General features: G+C 39.1%; 1 protein-coding gene across 1 annotated transcript in view; it reads left to right on the top strand.

Moving 5' to 3' along the window:
• Nucleotides 1–17,768: 17,768 nt before the first annotated feature.
• The window catches only part of ZNF608 (zinc finger protein 608), a 112,995-nt gene continuing 110,681 nt past the window's right edge, over nucleotides 17,769–20,082 (top strand). Inside the window, exon 1 of the mRNA XM_036280586.1 lies at nucleotides 17,769–18,007. The gene's annotated coding sequence lies outside the window, so the exon portion shown is untranslated. The remainder of the gene's footprint in view (nucleotides 18,008–20,082) is intronic.

The raw sequence follows: 20,082 nt of genomic DNA, 5'->3' as shown, positions 1-20,082 counted from the left end.
CTGCTACATCAAAATGCTATGCACTGTGTAGTTTATAAAAAGAGAAATTTGCCCTGGCCAGTTTGGCTCAGCGGTTAGAGCATCGGCCTGCGGTCCAGAGAGACCTGGGTTCGGTTCCCGCTAAAGGTGCATACCTTGGTTGCAGTTTGTCCCCGGCCCTGGTTGGGTTGTGCGGGTGGCAGCCACTCGATGTGTCCCTTTCATGTCGATGTTTCTTTCTCTCTCCCTCCCACTATATCTGAACAAAAAATGGAAAAATGTCCTCAGGTGAGGATAAAAAAAAGAGAGAGAGAGAGAGAGAGAAATTTATTTCCCACAGTTCTGGGGGCTAGAAGTCCCCGGCACCAGATCAGTGTCTGCTGAGAGCCGACTTCCTCATGCATAGCTGTCTTGTCACTGTGACCTCACATGCTGAGTGGGGGGAGCTAGCTCTCTGGAATCTCTTTTATATGGAATCTCTAATCTCATTCATGAGGGCTCCACTCTCATGACCTAAGCACCTCCCAAAGATTTCTGTCTCCAAAGAGCACATCGAGCCTTAGAATTTCAACACATGAATTTGGGTTGGGGGGACATAAATAGTCCATAGTATTATCAATTGGAGAATTGACATAATAATATGCTATTTCCATCCTAAAAATATTATGCAGCCATAAAAAGAATATAAATGCAAAAATGTCCTCGGGTGAGAATAAAAAAAAATCCCTTTTAAGAGTGCTACAAAACAACATGAGTTACCATATATTTTATAAACTCCTGGAAGATAGAACACAGTGGAGATGGAAACCAGGATGGATGAAAGCTCCTACAAAGGTGAAGTCAGTGATCTCAACAATGGCCTAATGTATATAAAGTTCAACGAGGGTCCCAGTGTGATCCTCAGGGCACCTGAAGAACCACATTTGAAAAAGCTTCACTAGTAGAGTTCAACTCCTCACTCCTTGGCCACATCATCTGATCAGCCAAAAACAAAGGTTTCCTACTTTCAGATTATTTATTACCCTAACTGCTCGCAAAACAAAATAAGAAATGGCTAGTGAAGGCTTCTAGCTTGTGAGTTCAAGTTGGAGAGAAGCCCTGTGCAACACAAGGTGTACTAAGGGGAAAATACATGCTGGATTCAATTGCCCTCCTTTCCTTTTTTACAGCATTTGCTCCTAGGATAAAACCTTGAGTAGGAGCTCTGAAGCGGTAGTTCCTACAGAGGTGCACTGGAGGCGGCTCCCCGAGGAGCTTACAAATGCTAGGAGGAGCTCCCAACCCAGCAGATATACCAGGAGTCCACGCTTCCTTCCTGGGTGGTGAGCGATCGCCAAACATTTGAAGAAAAACACTAAAAAAGTGGCTCAAAATTCAGGATGCACAACTAATTCTTAAGGGAAATGTCTTAAATTATAGAATCATGTATTTAAACTAGAAAACAATTATTATTTTGAAAGATTCTAGAGGATACTGTATATACAAAAGAATAGGATGGCGTGAAAAAGAAATATTAACACTTTTGGCAATAAAACTTATGACTATTGAAATAAAAATCTCCAATAAGAGAAAACAACGTGGATAGGCTGCGATCCAATCAGTGGGCAGGGAAATTGAACCCAGTGTTTCTACCAGAATGTCAGGCAGAAGGACAATGTGATGGCTGAGTTGTGTTCCCCCAAAAATCAAAATGTGGCTATATTTGGAGATAAGGTCTTTAAAGAGATAATTAAGTTTAAATTAGGTCATGCTGGTGAGTCCTAATGAAGTCTGAAGAGTGTCCTTATAACAAGAAGAAATTTAGACACACAAAAAGACAATCCGGGGAAGCATGCCCACAGAGGGACGGCCATGTGAGGACATAGCAAGAAGGCAGCCACCTACAAGCCCAGGGGACAGGCCTTGATCTTGGACTTCTAGTGTCCAGAATTGTGAAAAAAGAAATTTCTGTTGTTTAAGCCGCATAGTCTATGTTATTTTATAATGACAGCCCTAGCAAAGTAATACAAAGTATGGAAAGTACGAGAAAATAGTTAAGAAACACAGAAGATACATCTAGAATTTGAAACATTTATTCAATGAGACATCTAGATAGGTAGAACAGACGTAATGAAAGAAAGAATAGAATCAAGAATAAGTCCCAGAACTGAAGACAAGAGTCTGCTAATTAAAAGAGTTTCAGATTTGCTGAGCAAAATTCATTCAAAGAAGACCCACAATTACACATATTTTGAAATGTAATAAACCAGAAAAAAAGGGATGTGAGGTTCTCTGAATATAGTCATCTATTTGTACCCTAAATGCCCTGGGAGTTTGTTGCAGCCCAACAATAATTCTTGATGCCTTTTCTGTCTCCCATTGATAGAATCAAAGTTTAGATCTGGATCAGAGTTTAGAAGCTGCTTTCTAGAAATCTCTTATTTCTTTGATATAAGGAAATTGAGTCTCAGAGAGATTAACTGGCTGTGTGTTTTTTAAAACATTGTTTCAAGTGCTCCCTTGTACAGTACACATACTAAAACATAGTTTCAAACTCGTTGACACTGTCCCATAGACCCTCCACAGGATGGGATGTATATTCCTTCCCCTTGAACCTGAGTGGGCCTGTGAACACTTCCAGGAGGTTTGCCAACTGTTCTGGGTTTCCCAGGACTGCCCTGGATTTAGCATGGCATAGCCCCCAAGAAACAGCTCAGAACTGGACAAACCAGAGAGTTGACTTATGTGTCTTGCAAGGTTGGATCATAAAAGGCCAGGCAGTTATCACTTTGTTTACCAGAACACTCACTCTTAGAGTCCTGACGGGCCACAGAAGGAGTCTATCCTGAGGCTACTTGGCTGAACTGGCTATGTGTGGGCATTTCAGTTGACAGTCCCAGCTGAGCTCAACCCTCCAGGCATCTCCCCAAGGTGCCAGAAATGTGTATGAAGATGATGTCTTCCACCTTCTAGACCAGCCCCTGTTCCAGCTGAGTACGACCTCTGTGGACACCACATGGAACAGGGGGATTCATCTGTAGGGCCTGCTCTTAATGCTAATCCTCAAAATATATAAAATAGGTTGTTCTTTTAAGCCACTACATTGGGGGTGGGGGGTTGCTAGCTACATAGCTGTAGATAATTAGAACAGTGGCTAAAATGATCAAAATGCTCAGGTGTCTTCAGTTCTGGTCCAGTGTTTGGTCTACCATAATTCAGCACTGTGGTTGTTTTTCTTCCAAAATTGGTTTGCATTCTCTTCCTAAACTGAGCCATAGCTTTCTAGATATTAGATACAATTATTGGTCTATAGTAAGTAAATATTAAAGTAAACTGTCTTTTGATTAGGGAATGATTATAAAGATTGTTTAAAAAGCAGGTATTTCTGGCTCATAGTATATCTTTATATCAGTCTGCATTTAATTAGGGGAAGAAACTAAATAGTATGTTGAATAGGGAAAGTTTAATATAAATCATTATTAAGTATAACAGGGGATTGTAGTATTCAGACACTGGCTGGTAAGAAGTTAAAAGGACTTTAAAGACTATAGGAATAGCCCTGGCTGGTTTGGCTCAGCAGTAGAGTGTTGGCCCGTGGACCAATGAGTCTCGGGTTCAGTTCCCGGCCCTGGTCAGAGTCCTGCAGGAGGCAACTAGTCGATGTGTCCCTCTCACATTGATGCTTCTCTCTCTCTCTCTCTCCTCCCGCTCTATCTGAAGATAAATTTAAAAAATATCCTTTGGTGAGGATTTTAAAAAAAAAGACGAATATAAGAATAACAGATATATAATGTACTATCAGAAATAATAATACAGTACAGCCACCATCACCAGTGTGCAGATAAAGATCCAAGAAAGAGTTCTCTCCCCTGCACACCCAAAGCTCAGATCCAGACTTTTTTGGAGTCGACATGGCCTTGGCTCACTGGATGGCAAAGAAGCCATGGTGGGGCCATGCCAGCAGAATTTGTAGGAAATCCCCCATCAGAAACCTGCAGGAAATCCGCACCCTAGTGTTTGTAGAGCACTGTACCCAGGGAGGTGTCTCATAAGAGGCATGTAGCTGCAATATGGCCACAGAGGTGCCGCAGGAAGCTGCTGGTCCCTGCGCCACTGCAGGAACAGTTATGCTGCAAGAGCTCCATGCTGAGGAGCCAGCCCTGCTGCTCTAGAACCAGAACGCAAGACCCTCCTTCGCAGTGTCTCTCAAGTACTCTGCTAACAGAGTTCAACGTTGGGCCAGCTGGCAAGGAAAGTATTTAAAGGGATCAGATCCACTTTTACAAAGCCAGGTAAAAAGGGTAAATTCAGAGTTGAATAGCAAAAAAAAAAAAAAAAAGACAAAGCATCAAAAACTGTCATAAGCCCTGGCTGGTTTGGCTCAGGGTTGGAGCGTCGGCCTGCGGACCAGAGAGTCCTGGGTTTGGTTCCCACCAGGGGCATGTTCCAAAAAAAACCAAAACTGTCATAATTATTAATTGTACATCAGGATTTTACTTTATCATCTTAGTCTTCGCATATCAAGTTCTGTAAAAGATTATCCAAATGTTTCCAAAAGGTGAATGTTTTAGATGATAATGGTCTCGTATTTAAATATCAAGCTCATTTTCTGGTCATAACTTTTATGTGAATACCACTTTGTAGTGTCCAAAATCATTAAATGTTGCTTCTAAAATTATTTTTAAAATCCCATTAGTGACTGTAAATAGACACAAGGCTAACTTTTTACTTTTTAGGGTGAATAACAATATTCTAAAATTAGATGTGATGGTTGCAAAATTCTGTAAATACACTAAAATTCATTAAATTTTACACTTTAAACAAGTATATCTTATGGTATAAAAATCATATACCAATAAAATTTTTCTTAAAATCAGACACTAATCATATGACAAACTTTTCAAATGGGAATGTGGATATATATATTTAAGGGTCTGAGAAATGCTAGGTAACCTGTTTTTCCACTGCCAATTCATTTAATAGTTTTAATACTCTTACCATATATTATATGCATATCCAACTCCTGTATCTTTTTCTTTTTTTTTTTTTTTATCCTCACCCGAGGACATTTTTCCATTTTTCGTTCAGGTAGAGTGGGAGGGAGAGAGAGGAACAGAGAGAGAGAGAAACATCGATGTGAAAGGAACACATCGAGTGGCTGCCACCCGCACAACCGACCAGGGCCGGGGACAAACTGCAACCGAGGTACGCGCCCTTAGCGGGAACTGAACCCGGGTCTCTCTGGACCGCAGGCCGACGCTCTAACTGCTGAACCAAACCGGCCAGGGCTGTATCTTTTTCTTTGTATAATATTTTTCCAGAGCTACAATATTTCATGGCTTCCATAATTCTTTTCTGATTCCTCTTGAGAGTAATATACCATTCCCAATTATTTTTCTCCAATGGAATATCAGAATGTTTTGGAAAAGATTTTTAGAATATTTGTATAATCATCTTTAATATGTAGTTTGATTCTATTGGCAGCAAAATGATATTTTGCAAAATGATATTTATCATCCTAGGAACTTTGCTCTTTCTTATTACGTAGCATTTATTCTAATGAAATGAAATAAATTTTCTGAGGTAGCAGCTGAGGCTATAGATTATATTTGTTTTGTTTTCTTCTTGAAACAGCCTGATCTTGGAAGTTTTGTTTTTGACCTGGTTACCTGAGGTTTTGACAAACTGGGTCCCGGAACTGGACATCTGGACTCTGTTGTTGATACTGACTCATGCCTCAGCTAAGGGATACAGGAAGTTCATCAATTAGTTTCTTGTTTCTGGAGTGAAAGGTTAATGACTTTATAGAATTACTTTCATCCCTAAGTGACCATCCAACTTTAAGAAAAATATATTTGAAAATAAAATAAAAATAAAAAGTGGGTCCTTTTCAAGATTTAACCAACAAAGTTGTTTTTTTGTTTTGTTTCGTTTTTGTTTTTTGTATCCTCAAGTCTAGCACAGTGTCTGCAATATAGTTGGTGTTTAAATAAATGATATTTATGTGCATGAATAACATAACGATATATAAGAAAGTAGTGAGATTTAATGTGAGCAGCTCCGCTTTCCATTGAGCATTGAGGCAAGCACCTCAAATGTGGATCGATGACAAACATTTCCTTTTGGTTTACATGTAGCTATTTGGGTAAAACAGAAACCTTTACCTCAGACAAATATGACCCGATGGGATGTAAAGTTGGAATGTAAAGGAAAGCCCTAAAGTTCCTTCTTATTTATGTCATTAAACCCTGCTTTAAAAAGGAGACTAATTTACAACAATACACTCATTAAACTTTGGCAAAATAAATCTATTCTAATACCCCGGGTTAACTTTCTATCCTCTTAACTCATCAGCTTCCCAGAAATTTATGGGATATACTGAGTTATTAAGAGCTATAGGTGTTTGAGCAAAAAAATTCTAATTATCCTGGGCTCTGTTCATGTTAGCTGTCTCACTTCTACTGCCTGCTGGGACTGCTCTGCGTTTCACCGGTGTCCTTAGGCTGCCCGAGGAGCAGTCACCTTGCTGAAGCGGCTCAGGAAGTCTCCACCTACTCCCTCTAGTTTGAATTTCCTATGACGGAATGGTCTCACGGTGGACACAACTGAATGGTCTCCTTCCCTTTCCCAATATTCTCATCTAGGATCTTTGTTTATTAATTAACCTCCAAAATTTCAACTACTCTCTCTACCAACTCCTTTCTCTCAAAATGTATGTTGAAGGCTGTTTCATAGTAGAACGCTACAAAACGACAACAGAATTCTCCCAGAATTCTTTCTTCAAACTACCTATCTTCTCTATTCCCTTTCAAAAACAAGCTTCTAAAAAGAATAAGCTTCATTAATCTATTTGCTCCCCTATATTTCAGTTCTGAACCCATTGGTTTTTGCTACCATTTTATGGTCATTAAGTTCTTCCCCAAATAAAAACCAATGGAGGCTTTCAGTGCTAAACTTGCTTGATTTCCCTGATGCAAATGGAATTATTGATCACTCTCTCCTTCTCAGAGGTACCCCTTACCTAGTTGGTTTGCTTTTTTTTTTTTTTTTTTAATCTGTATGTTCATTCATTCATCATTCAAGCTGTTATATTTTCTGTTCCAAACTTAGATATAGGTGTTCCCCAGGGATCCCAATTTTTTACCCTATGTTCTATTCGTTGACATTAACTTTTGCTTCAATCAACATGTTTTTGTTCATAAAGACCTGTCTTTCAACAGGTTTTCATTCATAAAGACCTCTTCCTGCTCTGGTTAGTTTAATCTGGCTGTAGACTATTCTTGTAGAATTTTTACTTTCTAAACTGGAGGTTTCTAAGTTCAGAGTTGGTTTATTCTATGCTTATTGTTATTGTTTGTCCACTTGATATACTCGTTGGCTTGAATATCATCTCAATACACCTTGAGCTGCTCATTAACCATTATTGTCCCCTACATTTTTGGGAAATCTTTTCAACTATTCTCTCATATAGAGGTTCAATATAAGTTCATTAATTTTACAGACATTTTTTTTTGTGTGTGTGTGGTACGTGCCCCTAGTGGGAACCAAACCCAGGACTCTGGTCCGCAGGCCAACTCTCCAACTGCTGAGCCAAACTGGCCAGGGCTTACAAATATTTTTGACCATTACAGTTTCTAAGAACTCAGGCAAGGCATGGATGATATAATTTATTCACTACTACCTGGACCTTTTCTGACATATATATCACTATAAATTAACTTATAAGAGATCCAAGAGTATTCCATAGTCCTACTAGAGCTAGTCCATTCATTGTCTTGTGATAAACTCAAACCCCTCATTATAGGGTATAAAGGTGCTCCTTCATTCCTGTCTGGCTGAGGTACCCTTTTATATGTGATAAAAACAACAACAACTACAACAACAACAACAACTACCTTTTCTTACAGAGCCAGGGCACATAGCCTGGTGAGAGAGCATGAGCTGGATGTCAGTTTCCATTGTTTCTTCGGCAAAACACCTTTGTGAGGGTTCATAATGGCCCTATCTACAGTAAAACTTCTTCTACCTGCAACCTGATCACATTCCTCCTCTCCAGGGTCCCTATGATCTAACTAAGCTGAACTAACGCTGCTATCCTATTCTTCCCCTTTACATCTGTGTTCATTGTGTTTGCTCTGCTTGGTATGACCTTCCTTCCATCTCCATCCTACTGTGGCACAACAATTTAACCTATGCCTTCCCAGGAGCCTGTACTGATTCTTTAAAGTTGGCTGTTCTTCTTCCCCAAAATAATACTTTTTGTATTTATTATCATACAATCAAATCCTTTTGGAGTTTGGCAAGTGTCTTATGTCATCTACAAAACTTGAAGCATCTCAAGAGCAGAGATGAAGTCTTATTCCGTTTTGTATCTCTGTGAACATGTAAACACAACAGAAGTTTGTTGAATGCATATCTCATACTTCATCATAGGAAATGAGTTAATATTTGTAAAATGCTTAGCATAATGACTTTCACAGAGTAAGTGCTATACAAGTGTTTGTTAAGTAAAATAAAAGGTTGATAGGACATGAGTTTGGGTTTGAGAGGACTCTTGTTATTATAATTAATGATAATTGTGTCCATAATTTATTAATAGACTCAGAAATACTTTCTTCTTTTGTCACTAGACTCTTAGTAATGTGGAACCATGGATAGAAACATTGCTTTCTTTTTATATTCTATTCATTTTTTTAATTACATATCATTTCTCTCTCAGTGATAGTTAAATCTCATTATATTTAATGATTTATCCATTTTCTGCTATAACAGTTTTATCAGTGACTACTTATGTTATAATCTCATTATTTCACAAAATTATATCCTATTTGTTAAGAATAGTAACTATTACCATGATTTCATCTTCTTCAATGCTCTTTTTAATCTTAATGTCATAGCCTTCTTTGTGAAAAGATTAAACATTTTTTTCTCTTAGTTTAATTCTGTTCAGTGTTGCTTAGATTATATAGTGTCTTTCACTGTATGTTGCTATTTTATACAAAAATTTAATTCTGTCTGAACTGTTGCTTTCATTTCTATAACTCTTTATTTGAATAAGACAGAAAACATGCACTGAAGAAATCTAAACTACCAAAATTTTTTTTCTTCCAATGTATAATATACCTGTAGTAAAATATTGAATCTTCATTCCTTAATTTCTATTGCATATATTTCTACATGGGATTGATTTTTCTTCCTTGATTGAAATATAGTTTATATAACAAAGTTATAAAGTGTTCAATTGAGTCTCCTAAGTGCATGTTGAAAATATAAATAGAACATTACATATTTTTACCATATATGGCCTAGCAAGCGAATTTAAACTAAAACAAATAAATAAAAACCGAAGTAAGCAAATTGTAGGAAGCAAGTATAATCTGCTGCTTGGTTGTATGTACAACAATGTTAGTTGAGACAATTTTCCCCTATTGGATTAATGCCAAAAATGTTCCATAAACCAAAGGATAAACTGTGTTTCTGAATAGCTCCTTCCTATCTGAGACCTAATAGCTTTTTTCTTTCAGTTTTTAATATGGAAAATTTCAAATACAGGTGTGTGTTACATAAAGAATAACATGATGATTCCAATGTACGCACCACCAGTGTCAACAATGACTACTCTTATATCATTTTTAACCTCACTCTGCCACCCACTGTGGTTATTTTTTTAATGTTTAAAATTTTCCAATTGAGTAATAACAAAAACTGATTTTAAAAAAATCCTAAGTCTTAGGTGCGACTTCTGTGTGGCATAATATTGATCTCTGGGGAAAAAAAAAGACCATATAGCCCTGGCCAGTTTGGCTCAGTGGTTGGAGCATCAGCCTGCGGACCAGAGAGTCCTGGGTTTGGTTCCCGCTAGGGGCACATACCCCCCAAAAAATGACCATATGGCTTTTCTTTGATTGAAACTTATTTAAATTCATTATTGTTTTAGAAACAGAAGTTGTCAGTCACCTGCTAATGTTTCTATTTTCTCTTTTTAAAAAAATGGGTGGGATGTTGTCTGGAGCCGTGTTTTAGTGGCAGTCAAGTGCACTGGGTAAGCCTCCAGGCACAGGCTAGACTTCCTACATTAAACTTGGCTTTGACATTTGTCTTTTCTGCATCCCAGTTTCCTTCTCTGATGATCATAGTACTTATCTCATGGGACTGCTATGAAGATTAAATGAATTAATACGTATAAAGAATTAAGAAAAGTTTCTGGAACATGGTAAATCACACCTATATTTCTCATTATTATTCACTTTCTCTTCTAAGTTTGAAAGAGTTGTTTATCCTTAAGGCAGGCATTGGTCTTTGAGGATAATGAATTTTAATAAATTTTAAAACACCTTTTAAAATGATAGGTAGGATGTAACATCTTCATTATAAAGAAAAATACATGGTCTCCTTTGCTTCTAAAATGGTCCGACATGACTACTTTTCAGTATTAAATTAAAAGTGTGCTAATTTAATTTTTAAAATCTCAGAGAAAAATTCTAATCGGGATAGATAATGGTTAGAATATAAAAAGAAAAGCATATGTTAGAGCAATTTGTTCATTCAACCTTTGTGGGATTCTTCTAAAATCCAAGGAAACACCATAAGAACCCAAAAAAACAAACAAAACCATTAAAATATGGTCAGAAGAAATGTCCCCATACATTAAATTCTATTCTTAGCAGTCCCCCAACATGATTATTATGTGTAAAGTTATTTTTAAGAAATACAAGGTGCTTCCTTGGCCAATTTTTAAAATCTTGAAAAGAGAAGACAGAAGGAGAGAAAAGAAAAGGAGGAGAGAAAGGAAGGAAAAAGAAAGGAAAAAAAGGAAAGGAAAAGGTGATTAAAAATAATTTCGGAAGAAGAGGGTCACAGAACAGGCTGGTGCAGATTGTACACTGAGCTATAGAAAGCAACATACTGGCCCAGGAGTCAGCCAATCAGGATGCTGAGAACCATATTTCCATAATGATGATTGGCTGGTGGACTCGAGGCTCAGCTGAGCTGAAAGTATGGGGAGGAAATGCTCTACTGAAAAAAATAGCAAAACAACTTTCTGGCTTTCTGTTGTTTATTGCATATTCTCCAAATGATTGTAGTGATTCATCCTTTAGGAAGCTTGTTTTGAAAACAAAAGAGGCACAGTTTTTCACAACAAAATGATATTCAGCAGCCAAAGGAGCTGAGTATAATGTTACTCAATTTTTTTTCTTTAAAATAAACTTTAGTCTCCTGATTTTTTCCAACCAAACATGGTAAGACTTCCTAGCAGATTTATAAGGGTTTTATTTAAGTTATAAATTAGACAGGGTTACTGTTACTACTTCTGATAAGTTAGTTACTTTATTAATCTTTCAGCTTTGTGAGATATGCACAAATAGAATGTAGTTTGTTAAGTGTGGCAAAATCTTTAAATTCTAGTCCCAAAAGTATGAGATACTTTCACAATTAAAGGGGTTCTGTTACCCATTCACTCTCCCAAAAGAAGCTAGATTAGGGAATTTGTTCTTACAGCCATATATATGTGAAAACTAGAGATACATTTACCAATGCATTTGTACCACTCCCACAATTTTTTTACACGTATATAAAAATCCACTGTGATTAAGTCATAGGGACTGCAAAAAATGACAAAAGAGGAGCAGAGAAAGGGAAGCGAGGAAGAAAGAGTAGAACGTAATGTCTGTATCCTGCTGCTTGCTCACTCCTGCATGGTGGTTGTATTTTGTTGTAGTTGTTTTACAGCCAAACAGAGCAGTGACAATATTTTATCTACAAGCTTTTAAATTTATTTTACAATCATTCTTTCCACAGACCATTTTTCTGGAAATGAGAATAATTCTATAATGCAGATTAAGCAGAAGTATTTTTCAGTCTCTCCCAGTGACCATTCCTTGGCTTGCTAACAGACCAGCCATTCAGAAGCAATTTTCTTCAGGCTGAAATTATGTGCTGACCGTAGCAGATCACTTCCCATAATAACCCTTCCCCCACCCAATGCTAAATACAATCTGTCTCCTACTCACTGTAATAACGTGCAAATGACTGTAATTTTGCAGACAAGAAACAGCCCAAAGTGAAACATGTCTAAACAGAGGTCGATTTGAAAAATCAGGGCTATTACCTAAATCTGTAAAATACATATTGTAATAAAACCAGCAATAGCAATCTCCAATAAGTAGTTTAAAAAAAAAAATGTAGCTTGTGTTTTGATCTTCTTTATGCACCCCGTCTCCACTGGCATAAAGGAAAAATCCTTTTCCAGAAAGGGTTTCATTACAGGCGATGTAAATTGCCTTATTTTGCTAACCAATTCGCAGACCTTGCTTGGGCACCCGTACAGATATAGTAGCCCACACCACACCACAAGGGCCTGAGCCAAGTGGAGGTAAGATTTCAGACACTTAACACTGACCTACATTGCAGTTCTCTCAATGTGAGCAGTATACAAATGTTTGCCTTTAGAAAAATGTGCTGGTTTGCAATATTTCACTAGGTTCTTTAGGACTGCAGGGCATAAAAGGAATGAGATGTGCTGCTTTTTCCTTCTTAATTATTTTAAGATTGAGGATTGGGAGAAGGGATGGGGAACTACCTACATACAAAGGGAGAAACACCTCCTTTCACTTTATAGGTCTTTACTAATAAAATTCATTGTAGTCTTAAATCAGAGCATGGAAAAGTTGCTTTATGGCATTTCAATTTGTTTAGGTGAGACCGTGTTACAAAGATTTGTGAAGACAGTCATTATTTTCCTTTCCTTGGCTCTATGGTCCCTTTGTTATACTCTATGGAATTTAAATCGAAGGTGAGCCAATAGGACAGAGAAATGACCTGAAAAGTTAACACAGCTGTGTTATACAGTGCATGTAAATATCCATATTCACAAAAAAATATTGGAATGTCTAGGAGTCTTCTATAGCAGGGTAAACACCATGGGTGTCTTTGTTTTCTAACATGACCATCCCACGCCGCCCTGAAAGAACCTGGAATGTTTTCATGTGCAGGATCCTCTCTCTTCACTGGACACCTCCTCCTTGGCATTTTATTTTGGTACAGTGATATTTCAGGACACTGCAAAAATGTCGAATGTTTGGCCAAGTCACTGCTCGCCTCTTTTTGGTGACACTTGTCTAGAGATGGATATTGCTAAAAATATTCCACAGAAACTTTAGTTGGAGTTAGTAAGCATGTGTGAGAAGGTAGAGAGAGAGTTTTCTCTAAAAGACCTTTCCAAGGCAGGAAGTTAGGATGATACCTGTAGGTAAAAGGAATGAAGACCTTCTAGTGTTTGTGTGGGTGTTTAATAACTCACCAATTCTCTATTCCCTAGAAACCTGGGCAGGTCATTTGCCCACTGCCTTGAGGAAGGTCTGTTCATAAGCAACCCTAGACAGATAAGAATTTTATCTCCACAATCCTCTTGAGCAGCCAGAAAGTTTCTCATGATGTATAAATTAAGATCCTCTCCCCGTAAATTAAGCCCATATCCAGGTATGTTTTATTTTTATATAACTTTGCTTTCCACTTTTACCCCCTGACCTTGAATAAATCTCATGTCAATGTTGGCATAGATTTAGGAAAACTAGACCCAGGTATAGACTTCCTTCCAGAAAACAAAAATCCAAGAAATTATTTCTGATCCTCAATAATATACCAGAAATCAGAGGAAATAGGCACCAAAAAAAAAAAGACCACAGAGTTTTTCTGTTATTGCTTGAAGCCCGGGCCCCCTCACCATTGTGTAATTCTACCCTTAAACAGGAGGAAAAGTCTTGGGCTCAGCCGGCGTGGTTCAGTGGATTAAGCATCATCCCATGGACTGAGAGGTCCTGGTTCGATTCCAGATCAGGGTACATGCGGGGTTGTGGGTTTGATTCCCAGTAGGGGCATGCAGAAGGCAGCTGATGGATCTTTCTCTCTCACATAGATGTTTCTATCTTTTTCTCCAAAAAAATCAATAAAAACATTTTTTTTTTTAAAGGAGGAAAAGTCTTGGGCCAGGAACTTCTGATCACCTGGTAATCAATGCAGTAAGTGTAGGGGCAGAGCTGATTGTGGTGGTTATTGGAAATGGGATAACACCCTTTACCTGCCCCTTCTACACTATCGTCATACTTCTCCTAACCCCTTTATTTCTCATTTCCAGACAGGTCCTCCCCTCTACAGCACTACAATGTAAAATTACAAAGTACACATATTATATAACAGTGTACTAGTATTATCGAAATGATATGTGAGGATATTAGTAGGCAGAGGAGTGTGTTCTGTTATCTTGATAAGATATAAAATAAAATTGCCTTCTCTAAAAGATAGTTGAACTTCTTAATTTTGTGAAGGGCGTGGCTCCGGATTTCTAAACTGGTAATTATCTAAGTGTCAGTCATCAATTAGCTGATAGTCCTTTGATGTCTCTTGATTGGCCCTTTTGTCAAACAACACAAAACAAACACATGCAAAGTTAGCATAACAACTGTGGTTTATTCAAGTCTCTTGGAAGAGCTTGGAAGGCAGGAGAGGAGGGTGGCTGCTATGGAGTGTGGAGATGTTGGAATGGAAGGGAAATTCTTTAGCTCATGGAAATGGTTTGGGTTAAATTTGTGACTGAGCTCGGTGTAAGCCTTAATCTTTAACTAGTGGGGTTTATGCACAAGGTTTAAGATTTAGGGCTAGGTATTAAAGTTAGGGTTGGATCAGATTATTTGAGTATTAGGAAGCCTATATTTTGTTGTTGTTTTTTTTTAATTCTCACCTGAGGACATTTTTTGTTCGGATAGAGCGGGAGGGAGAGAGAGGGAGAGAGAGAGAGAAACATTGACCTGAAAGGGACACATCCAGTGGATGTCACCCACAGGACCCAACCAGGGCTGGGGACTAACTGCAACCGAGGTACATGCCCTTAGTGGGAACCGAACCTGAGTCTCTCTGGACCGCAGACCGACGCTCTAACCGCTGAGCCAAACCGGCCAGGGCTATACTTTGGTTTTAATTACATTAAATCTATGCTGCAGACCCTGTGATTTACTTTTACCAAGGGAGTATGATGGAGGAGTGCTTTTACCCTTTTCCAACTTCACCAGGTCTTATTTTCTATGCCTTGTGAAGTCCAGTTGTTTTAAGAGCTAACCATTGATTTTTCCAAACTGATATAATATACGGGGTAGCCGCAGACTTCGAAAGGCTGAAATACAGATGATACTCCAGGGACACAGAAGGTGCCCAATAGGGATCTGGTCCTTTGAGGAACCACTCTTCTGAAAGAAGAAAAGGTAGAAATCACCATATGGTACTATATTATTGTCCATGGGACACACACAAAGTGTAAAAGCTGTACATTAAGAAAATATAAAACAGCCCTGGCTGGTTTGGCTCAGCGGTTAGAGCGTGGACTGAATGGTCGCCCATTGGATTCTGGTCAAGGGCATGTAACCTGGGTTTCGAGTTCAATCCTCAAAAGGGCTGTGTGGGAGGCAACCAGTCTATGTGTCTGTCTCACATAGATGTTTCTCTCTCTTTTTCTCTCTCTCTGCCTTCCACTCTCTCTAAAAATCAATGGAAAAATATCCTTGGGTGAAGATTTAACAACAACAAAATATATATCAAAACTAAAATGGAGGGTAAGTGGATATCAGATATTTAATTTCCCCTAATTTATTTGTTAATGTAAAGCTTTGATTTGAATACAAATCTGTGTTTGGGAGACCTAAGGACTATTATGGATTGCATTTTTCTAGTTAATATACCCTAGAAAAGGGTGGACACTGCTCTTTATTACTGTTTCAGCATCAAATCTAATTCATCTTGGGTTGTGAAACAACTAATTGGCATTTTTTTGGTGTGTGAACTAAATATACTAAAAGCTAAAAATTGAGGCAATTGACATTTTTTAAAACATGTGACAAATATTTTTATTGATCCACAAAGTTATCCCTGAATCTTTATGTCCTAAGTGATCTTTTGCCAGCAGTAATTCACTTTATATGTCCATTTGACTCAGTTAAAGCAATCTTAAATTACAATTGTTTTTATTTTTTTTAATTTAATTAATTGCCCTGGCCAGTTTGGCTCAGCGGTTAGAGCGTCGGCCTGCGGTTCGGTTCCCGCTAAGGGCGCGTACCTCGGTTGCAGTTTGTCCCAGGCCCTGGTTGGTCGTGCGGGTGGCAGCCACTCGATGTGTCCCTTCACGTCGATGTTTCTCTCTCTCTCTCCCTTCCTCTCTCTCCCTCCCACTCTATCTGTACAAAAAATGGAAAAATATACTCGGGTGAGGATAAAAAAAATTTTTTTTAATTAATTTATTTTGTTACAGATGTTTCTCCTTTTCCCCCCACTGATATCCCCCTCCCCCATTAAATTACAATTGTTGTGTGGAAATTACAATCCCAGTAGTGCTGGATCTTTAATACTTGGGATCATGATGCTTTCGATGAAATTCAGAACACCTTTTGACTTTAGATTTTTCATATTATAGCTCCTTAAAGTACTGGAAAATAACAATAAACATTTAAAAATAAAAGCACTAAAGGCTTAATATATACAAATACATTAGCTTAAGTATATTAGCTGTTACAGTACAATGCTGAACTTATTTCATATTCACCTCTTATCCTGTGTGACCTCAGAGTCCTATTAACTTGGTTGCTGGCATTTGTCCCACAATAAATTCTGAAATATTTCTGTATTCTTGGTGGATTGCCCTCTGTAGCAGTCAGAGGATTTTGACACCCCCCTCTTCCCAAGGTGGAATTAAAGATTTGGGGGAAGGGGAACTCTGACAATCTGTGGGTTTAAAAATTCCGACTGGGACTGTTTAATGGGTTAATCTTCCTAGTATATTTTATCTCCCAGAGATCGTTTTTTTTAAAAACAAATGAAGCTGGCCCGAGGTGTGAATATGGTTGGCTGCGATCTTATTTTATTTTATTTTTTTTGTTTTTTTTGAGCTGCCTAGGGCCAGGTGGGAAAGATCTGTTACTAATTCCAGGGAAGAACCATTCACTTAGTGGTGGTTAAATGGTTGCCAGCATTCGCACTTCAGTGCTGGTAGACCAGAAGACTGGAAACAAAAGGGTTACTTGTTTCCCCACCACCGCCTTTAGCCCCCGATCGATTTTTCTTATTTAATCAGCAAGTAAAAAGAGAGACACCGAAAAAAAAAAAAAAAAAAAAAAAAAGGAAGGGCAAAGCGGTGGGGGAGGGTTGAAAGCCAGAAGCTGCCATACAGAAAATCAGTCTTGGGAGTTCGCGCTGCCGAGTCCTTGCAACAAGGAAGGGAAGCCAACAAAACGCTCGCACGCAGTCATTTCCACACAGCCATCCTCCCTTTTCTCCTCGCTACGCGCTGGTGGCTCATTTGGCTTCCCTCTGCCACCGAGAGATCACATACATTATTTTCCCCAAGATAACACAATCACACTCGTATTTACCGACATCCTCTCCTTGCAGCCTGTTTGAAATTTGTTTTAATAAGTGTTTTATGTGAATGATGTAGTAATTGAAATGGGCGCACCATTTCCTCCCCCCCTTCTTACTGCAGGAGGCTCTTCTACCCCAATCTGGTTGGAAAATAAAACGCTTTGTCTCCACAACCACCCCCCACCGCACCCCCACCCGCTCTCAGTGTGTGTTTTATACGTGTGTATTTCTCAACCCCCTACAGTAGCCAAGAGAAAGCAGCTAGCCAATGAGAGAGCTCAGTTTCATAAAAGCTGCTCTCTGATTGGCCCGATGCGAAAGGGCAATGGGAACAAAGAAAAGTCCCTTTCAGGTATAGAGGCTGAGAGCTCCTTTTGCTCCACTCCCCCTGTGTGTGTTGTGTTTCAGTCCTGATTTCAGTGTTGCAGAACAAGCTTGTGTGTGTGCACCAGGGGGATTTTTGTTTTCTTTTTTTTATTTTAATTTTTGCTTTTATAAAAAATACACAGGACAGTCTGTGACATTTGATGGTCCATCTTCTTTAATAATAAATTTGTTGAAGAGATTATAATTTCCAAAATAAAGCGGCTGCAACCAAACACATTCAATGCAGTTAGAAGGAAAAGGTCAACTCGATCCAATACAGACCGTAAGTACGGTTGCGTGGTGTGTCTCTATATAGCACTTAGCGGGGACTTCATGTAGGGGAATGTGCGAGTTTTATGCATTGAAATGAGGAACTAGTTACAGGATTTGGTTTTTGCATTGAGAACAACAACCCAAGAAGGGTGAATTTTAGCCAGTGGAGGGTGAAGCATTTGTAACTTCTTCACACAAATTAAGCTTGACTGGGCACTCGGGGTAACTTAGAGTAAATTACCTTTTGGGCTGTAACCCAAGGAGAATAAAAGTGACACAGTTAGTTACATATCCTGATCTGCAGTGTCCATTCTGGGGCTCCCCTCGCCCCCTCCCTCTCCTATCCTACCTGGGCAAGACCTTCTTCCAAACCGAGCCAGGAAAAAGGGGGCAAGGGCAGAACAAGACGATTTCAGTCTCCTGTCACATCCTAGTGCCCAATAATTTAATATTAAACAAGGGAATACTCATCCATTACATGTAATGGTTATAATTACCATTTTCCACCTCCTTGAAAAAAAAGAAAAAGCAAGCAGCAAAAACATTAAGAAAAAAAAAAAAAGCCCCACCCAACCCAAACAAACCCACAAATAGTAACAATGGTGTGTTTATTACAGGACCTGGCTTGGAAGCTAGCAAAATATTTTTCTTTGTTTAAGACAGGAGGGGGTTCCCTAAAACCAAAGTCGCGTAGAGGTGCCCTCCTCCCTCGCCAAGGCGTCCCTATCCCTGGCCCCTCGAGAAAGCCTACAAATTGGAGATAAGTTGAGGAAAGGTTTATAAGGTGTTTCTTTAAAACATCTGCTTTGCTCTCGTGCTCATTACATTTCACTCCTTCCGAACTTCCGAGAGCCTAGATCTGCGAGAAATGTTTCACATTCATAACTTGTAGCTGCGCCCACTGCAGGGGGGTGGGTGGGTAGGCGGCGGTGGGGAGAGTGTGTGCAGGGGGAGGGAGGGGAGAGACCTTCAGCTTTTTTTTTTAAAGACCAGATCAGTATTTTCTTGATACGCTTGTCACCATTTTTGTTCTCACGACAACCAATTGAGCCCTTGATCCTCACGTGATGTGAAAGGCTTGCACTGTAACAAAATCGCTCCTTTTAGATGGTTGGTTGTTGCTAACTTGCCCATCCCCCTCTCCCTGCCCCGACATTTCCAGCAAAGCGACTCTCCACTTCCAATCCATCAACAATTCATTACTGCTTTTAGCTTCCAAACGCCAGCTAATTAAAAATACTAAGCCAAGCTCCGGGGCCATCTGACTAAACACAGGAGGGGGTGCGCGAAAGAGGAGGAGGAGAGAAAAATAAATAAAAGAGAGACGCACCGTTTGCTGTGACTATAAATGGGGAAAACTGTCCTGGAAAAGGTCGCCTTAAAAAAAATCTTTTTTTGACTCTAATTATCGAATTACCGCCTGACTGATTGGCTTGAGCGACAGCGATTTTTCTCCCTTGGGGACTATACTAGGAACTCGGTTCCCTTTTCTTAAAACAACATAAAACAGGAAAACATCACATCCTTTAGGTTTCGAAGGCTGAACCAATTTTAAACGCCGTTATTTTCCCTTCCGCACCCCACCGCCCCCCGCCCAGAGCGAGAGCTGTTATAACTGGTTTATCAGCTCACTGAATCATCTGCTCCCCTCCCCCTCCACACCTTTCTTTTTCTCCTCTGGCTCCGCTTCTCATCCCATCCTTTCTTCCTCCTCCTCCTCTTCCTCCCCCTGTTCTTCCCCCTCCTTTCCTCTTAAGTTAGTTCAAGAAATCAAATCTGTCAGGACGGGCGGAAAAATGCCACTTCCCGACTAACAGGCGGAATCCAGCCCAGATTTTCAGTCCTTTCTTCTTATTCTTTCTTCCCTTTCACTAATTTATCCCGATGTTAGCACATTCTGTCTTGTTACTAGCGGACGCCTGTAGGTTTGCTACATGGGATCATTACTTACTGATCACGGTGACTCTGAAGTCTGGAACTGAAGGCGGAATGAGAAGTTGGGAAAACTTTTTTCTCTAAGCAATCTCTTTTTTTAAAAAAACAAACTATTATTCTCGATGCTTGTTAAGAGGGGAAAAAAAAAAC

The sequence above is a fragment of the Molossus molossus genome, unplaced genomic scaffold (assembly GCF_014108415.1).
Source record: "Molossus molossus isolate mMolMol1 unplaced genomic scaffold, mMolMol1.p scaffold_m16_p_3, whole genome shotgun sequence".
In the NCBI taxonomy this organism is placed as follows: Eukaryota; Metazoa; Chordata; class Mammalia; order Chiroptera; family Molossidae; genus Molossus; species Molossus molossus.
This window is presented reverse-complemented; position numbering and strand designations above follow the sequence as displayed.